Source organism: Equus asinus, chromosome 18, assembly GCF_041296235.1.
Source record: "Equus asinus isolate D_3611 breed Donkey chromosome 18, EquAss-T2T_v2, whole genome shotgun sequence".
In the NCBI taxonomy this organism is placed as follows: Eukaryota; Metazoa; Chordata; class Mammalia; order Perissodactyla; family Equidae; genus Equus; species Equus asinus.
In genome coordinates this window covers 39129264-39135135 of record NC_091807.1, presented here as the reverse complement: position 1 = coordinate 39135135, position 5872 = coordinate 39129264, and the positions used below count along the sequence as shown (strand labels likewise).

Sequence of the window (5872 nt, the reverse complement as noted above, 5' to 3'; positions counted from 1 at the left end):
TCCTGGGGCCTCCGGGGGCAGGGAGGGCCTCCTTCACCAGCACCCTTGGGGTCATGGGCTCTGGGGCTTGGGGTGCTTGGGGCCTGGCTCCCCTGGGCTTACAAGGGTCTGCTGTGGGTTGGGAATTGTCCTTGTGACACTCCATGTCAGCTGGGCCCATGTGTGTACTCCCAGGGGCCTACCTGCCCACCACCGCCTGGCTCAAGTGCCAGCATCTTTTCTGAAATAATCCGATTACTCACATTTAATTCTTTGAACAAACAGCACATTTTTATGCACACTTTGTGTATCGGTCTACACTGCAAAGTTCTACAGGCACAACAGGGGACCAATTCAGCAAGGCCCTCCTTCCTCTCCTTCCCCCTCCCCCTGGATGAGAGTATGGCCATCATGGGCATGTGTCCCAGGCAGCGACAAGCAAACAGGCACTCATGTGATCTTACCTCCTTTATTCAGGGATGGTGGCAGTGACAAGTGCCCTCCTGCGTTTTTGTTTTTTCAGCGAATAGTGAATGCCAGAGTCCCTTCTCCTTTGCAAAGCGATTCTTAACAATCACAGATATTTAGGTTGAATCCGGGAGTTTGCTGCTGAAAATGACACTGCGACACAGCGATATGCCACGGTGCGCATGGGCACGTGGATCTGCAGGGCGAGGCCGGAGGGGCGATGCGGGCGCATGGCGCTTGCATCTGTACTTGCAGGAGGATGTGGCGGTGGTGCTCGGGCATGACCCTGTGGCACACGGCTCTGGCTCCCCCTGGCCCGGAGGAGCTCCTTCACTCAGTGGTTTGTGGCTTCACTAAGAACAGTACGCCCACAGTCAGGGTGCTGTCAGGAAATCCAGCTGGTGTTCCACAGAGGGGACTTCAGCACCAGGAATTGGCTCCCTGGGTGCTGGGGGAGCAGAGGGAGAATGGGGGCTTGGAGGAGGGAAAGGCAGGTGGCACTCCCGGTGGCAGGAGCTGCCCTCGGCCCCGCTGAGCCTGCGCTGCTCCAGCTGTTGGAGCTGAGATGCCATTGGTCCTGGGTGTACTGATGAGGGGCCACCTTGAGCAGGACAGGGACGTCTGCCCTGATCCTGGCGGCCACTGATGCCAACTTGAAGCGGGGAGAGTGGATCCTTCCCCTACATTCTTCTGGCTCTCCCAGAGCAGAGCCACCGATGGGCACTGGCGCTCGTGGCATGAGCTTGCAGCCCCTTGGCCCCTAGGAAACATGGTGCATAGCGGGAATGGGGAGGAGAGCAGAGGCAGGCGACACACAGCACAGCATGGAGTAGAAACCACGTCCATCTTGCTACATTGTCAACACTGGCATGCGTGTGGATGGGCCCGTTGGCTCTGACCCAGCACATTCGAGGCCCTGAGGCCTCCTGGGTCTGCACTGGTGTGAACACCCTGTGTCCACACTGTGCCGTTCTCTGTGCCCACACCATTCTCAGTTTAGACATCTGTGCTGGGTCGGCCACTTCTTGTTCTGAGGCCCTTGTTCAGCATCATGGAATCAGCCCAACCTGGTGGCAAAAGCAGCTCCATCTTTGACTCTTTGCTAGAACTGGGCATATGCATCTCTTATCTAAGATTCACTTCTGAGAACGACGGGACCATCAAATGCTTGTAGCTGGAGGTCCCCGTCAGGTGGCTCTCCACAGTCACTAGGGTGACAAACGCAGCGGGGGCCACGGAAGGAGGGATTGAGACTGAGGGCTGTTTGTGTCGTGTCATCTCGGGCTCCTTTCCAGGAGGAAAGTGGAGCAGGCAGCCCAGTGTCTCCGTGACATGAGACATGCAGGGCCAGCCCTGAGAACCTCAGGGTCCCTGGGGAGAGAGGACCGGAAATGCCTTTCCTCCTCCACATGGCAGAACTGGAGAACGTGTGGGCAAGCGCTGCAGACGTGGGTTTCATCCTGGTATTCGGTTGCTGGGCCTGCCGTAACAAAGGACCACAAACTGTGGCTGAAACAGCAGAAGTGGACTGTCTTGGTCTGGAGGCCAGAAGCCCGAGATCGGGGGTGGGCAGGGCTGGTCCCTTCTAGGGCCTGGGAGAGGATCTGTCCCACGTTTCTCCCGGCTTCACATGCTTTGCAGGCAATCTTTGGCGTTCGTTGGCTTGTAGAAGCACTCCCCAGTCTCTGCCTCCATCTCCGCATGGCCTTCTCCCTGTGTGTGTGTCTTTGCCCAAATGTCGCCTTTCTATAAGGACACAGTCCTATTGGATTAGGGGCCCACCCTTCTTCATAGGACCTATCTTAACGATTACATCGGCAAGGACTCTATTTCCAAAAAAAGGTCACGTTCTGAGATATTGGGCATTAGGGCATCAACATAAGAATATGGGGGACATAAATCAACTCATAACAATCCCCTTAAGGTGCAAAGAACTTCTCCAAGTTGAAAACGAAAGTCTCAGTGACACAATTTGAAGGACAAGCCAAGGCCAGAACTAGGGAATTCCCAAGAAAGTAAATGTCAGCGACCACGGAACACAGGAGCAGAGTTCAACTTTACCAGGAGCCAGAGGGACGCAGGTCACAACACTGCGTCCTCCCTGTCCAGTTGGTGACGCTTCACGTAACCGAGGATGCTCTGCACTGGCCGTGGTGGCAGCATAAACGCACACAGACTCTGGAGGACGTTGTCAACACGAACACCCCACCTGAAAATGTCCCTTCCATCTAGGGCTTCTATTTCCGATCGTCCACCTGAGGAAAGATCCCAAAACATGGGAAAATACGGATGCACAAAAGTATTCATCTCAGGGTGATTAAAAAATAAATGGAAGCAAACCACATACAGTGAGAGAGAGAGAGAGAGAGAGAGGTTCGGGTATATCCATAGGAGAGGATATTATACACTCACTCAGAATTACATTTAAAAAGAACATTAATGACGCTGGAAAATACCCATGTCACAATTTAAGTGACAAAAGTGAGCCACATACACACACACACACTGTATTAAAATTGTATCTGGGGTTTAACTTATAAGAGTAAGAGCGATGACCCGGAGAGGCCAAGGCCATTGAAAGGAGATCTTTGTCACTTACATTTCCCGAGAGGAGGGGACACGCCACACTGTGCAGGCCCACAAGGGGAGCACCAGGTTTGGGTCAGGGGGCAGAAGCAGGAGCGAGCGAGGGGAAGCCCAAGGTGGCAGCCTTATTGGAGTTTCTGCAGGAAAGGCAGGGCAGCTTTTTAATTCGAGCCGGCTCGGAGCTGAGGTCATCTCTGGTTGCTGATTCAGGGTGGAGGCAACACCGGCACGGTGTGAGAGTCAGATGGAAGGCGACGGGGCCATGGACGCTAGATGGTCAGTTGGCACACAAGGGATGTGTCCAGCAAGGCATGCTGTCTCCAAGAGGCGGCTGCGCCGGGAGGGGCAGAGTGTCCCCAGTCAGGAAGGCCACAGCGCTAGAGCATCAAGAATACAGAAAATAAGAAAATATGGTTAAAGCCGTTGGCCCTGTGATGAAAGGATGTGAACAGACAAATCCAAACTCTGGGAAAACACAGAACACTCACACATGAGATATTTAACTCTGTGTTTAAAATGCATAGAAACAGGCAGGGCTGGAAAGAAACATTCCAAAAATGTTGAAAATGTTCTTTCTGGGTGTTGCGTTGATGGTGCTTTGTTTCCTTCTGTTTCTTATAATAGTCTTAATTTTTGAATTCTCTTTGAATGAATGTGTGTTATTTTTACAGTCTGGATTAAAGGGTTTAAACTGTGTTTGTGGCTCCCAGCACCATCGGCCTCTGTGGGCCCTGACCTTCCCCACCGCCCCCCATGCCCCCACCCTTCACCTGCCGCGGCCCTGGCCAATCCTGCGGTCGCTCAAGCAACTGAGATTCACCTGCTGGAGTCTCGCAGCCCCCAGGAGGGCAGCGTCTAAGGAGCATGTGGTGGAGATGCTAGCATCCAGCTGGACGCGAGGAGCACACGCCCAGATCACGGTGGGGATGAATCATCAGCTGTTCGGAGCAAGCACAAAGGACGGCAGGCTCGATGCTCACCAGGGACCAGTTATCCTCAGGGTCCCTCTCCAACTGCCCACAGTGCCTGGGGCAGGAGGATGGAGCCAGGACTCGACACAGCACCCTCAGCCATGGCGGGGGGGCAGGGTGGAGGGCAGTCAGGAAAGGGGGGTCTCAGAGTCCAAGCTCCTTCATCAAAACGCCACACTAAGATGGTCACCTCCAGTGACTTTCCCAGGGTCCACTCCTGGCCTGGGAGGCCAACTGTCCTGGTCTGCCTGGGCCTTTCCTGATTTCAGCATGAAAAGCCTGTGTCCCCTCAGTCCTGGACAAATAGGAATGGTTGGTCACCTATCCCCAGTGGCCCAGTCCTCCCCCAGGCCCCCGAGCCACCAAGGCCCCCCACACATCCATGCCCTGCCTCACCCCTGAGCCAGGCCTGAGTGGGTGTCCATCCCATGGCCCCAAAGGTCTTGGATAACCCTGGTTCAAGGGGATCCGTAGCCTGCCACCTCTGGGGTTGGCAGGAACGCTGGGGGATGTCAGAGGGCTCACCTGCATGGCCACCTGTAATGGAGGGGAGGGCCTGTCACTGTTGGCTCTGTCAGGAAGAGGGATCAGAATGGTGAATGTGTGGCAGGAAGTGTGTAGGGACAGCCAGTGAGAGAGAGAGAAAGAGAGAGGGGAGAAGGGTGGGGAGGAGGGGGGCGGGTGGAGGAGAAGAGAGGAGGGACCCGGTTAAGAGTGGGAAGAGAGGAAGGGGAGGGGAATGGAAGAGGGACGGGGAAGGGAGGAGAAGGGAGGGGAAGGGAGGAGGGGAAGGGAGGAGAGGCCGTTTCATATGTAATACAAACTACAAGGCTGGACAATGCTACTTTAGAATGGAAGGAACCAAGAATCTAACAGCTGCCCTTCGCTCTGTGGCGTTTTGGGGGCAGCTCAGAGCAGGCTGGGGGCCTCACGCACAGGCAGGCTCAGCCACTCATCAGGCTGATGGCTTCCTGCCCAGCCAGTGCCCTTCCGAATATTGCGAATATTGCGCAAATCAAGCAGGAATGTGGGAAGAAGGAACCCTGACCTTCCGAATATTGCAAATATTGCACAAATCAAGCAGGAATGCGGGAAGAAGGAACCTGCTAGGGTGGGACTTCTCCATTAGTATCGACAGTTCCCAGAAACTGCTCCAGTTCCCCTCCTTGGCACCAGCCGCCCAGCACCTGTCCTTTGGGACTTGTCCTTTGTGTGTGCACAGCGCCCTGAGTGTGCCAGCAGGGGCTACGCAGCTCACATTCCACAGCGATCGATTTCCGGCCTCCCCCAGGGCATAGAATGAGGCCTCCCCGGAAGCGGAAGGAGGGAGTTTGCATCTCAGCAGCGCCAGGTAGCATCTGGGGCTTGCCCTCCCAGCCTCGGTTTCCCCAGACAGCATGAGGGAGGCCGCCCTCTTACCTCTTCTTCACTGGCACACATCTGCCTTCATCAAGGCCAGCATCCCATCAATGTGACAAGCACAGCCAGCTCCCCACTCAGCCAGCCCTTCCCCACCAGAGCCCCGTAACCAAACCCTGAGGCCGAGGGCTCCGTGCAGGCGCAGGAGGCCCAGCTTCCTGGGCCATCGACAAGGCTGCAGCGTCCACGCCGGGTGACCCCCCTCACTCTGAAGGTGCCTCTCCCTGGCGGCTCCCCCCTCCCTCCTGGCTCCCTCCAGGGGCAGAACCCCGCTGCCTCAGAGAAGGGGTGCCTTAATCTAAGAGACTGACCTTTCGCTCACATCTCTGCCAACTGCCACTTGCCAAGACATGTTTCAGCCCCTTGTCGGATCAATCGACGGCTCCCGCAGGTGCATGGCTGTGAGCCGGTTAGGTCTGAAGCCGCCGTCGGCGCGGGAAACGCTGATG

At 55.8% G+C, this 5872-nt stretch overlaps 1 long non-coding RNA gene across 2 annotated transcripts; it reads right to left on the bottom strand.

The window, feature by feature from the left end:
• Positions 1–293: 293 nt before the first annotated feature.
• On the bottom strand, positions 294–4662 carry LOC123278350 (uncharacterized). Of its 2 annotated transcripts, XR_011495428.1 has the most exons (4): positions 4530–4662; positions 3854–4299; positions 3047–3410; positions 294–2702 (listed from the first exon to the last, which is right to left on the bottom strand). It is a non-coding gene; the product is annotated as an uncharacterized lncRNA (long non-coding RNA). The 2 variants fall into 2 exon arrangements; XR_011495427.1 differs by having other exon boundaries at positions 294–3410.
• Between the last annotated feature and the right edge of the window lie 1210 nt (positions 4663–5872).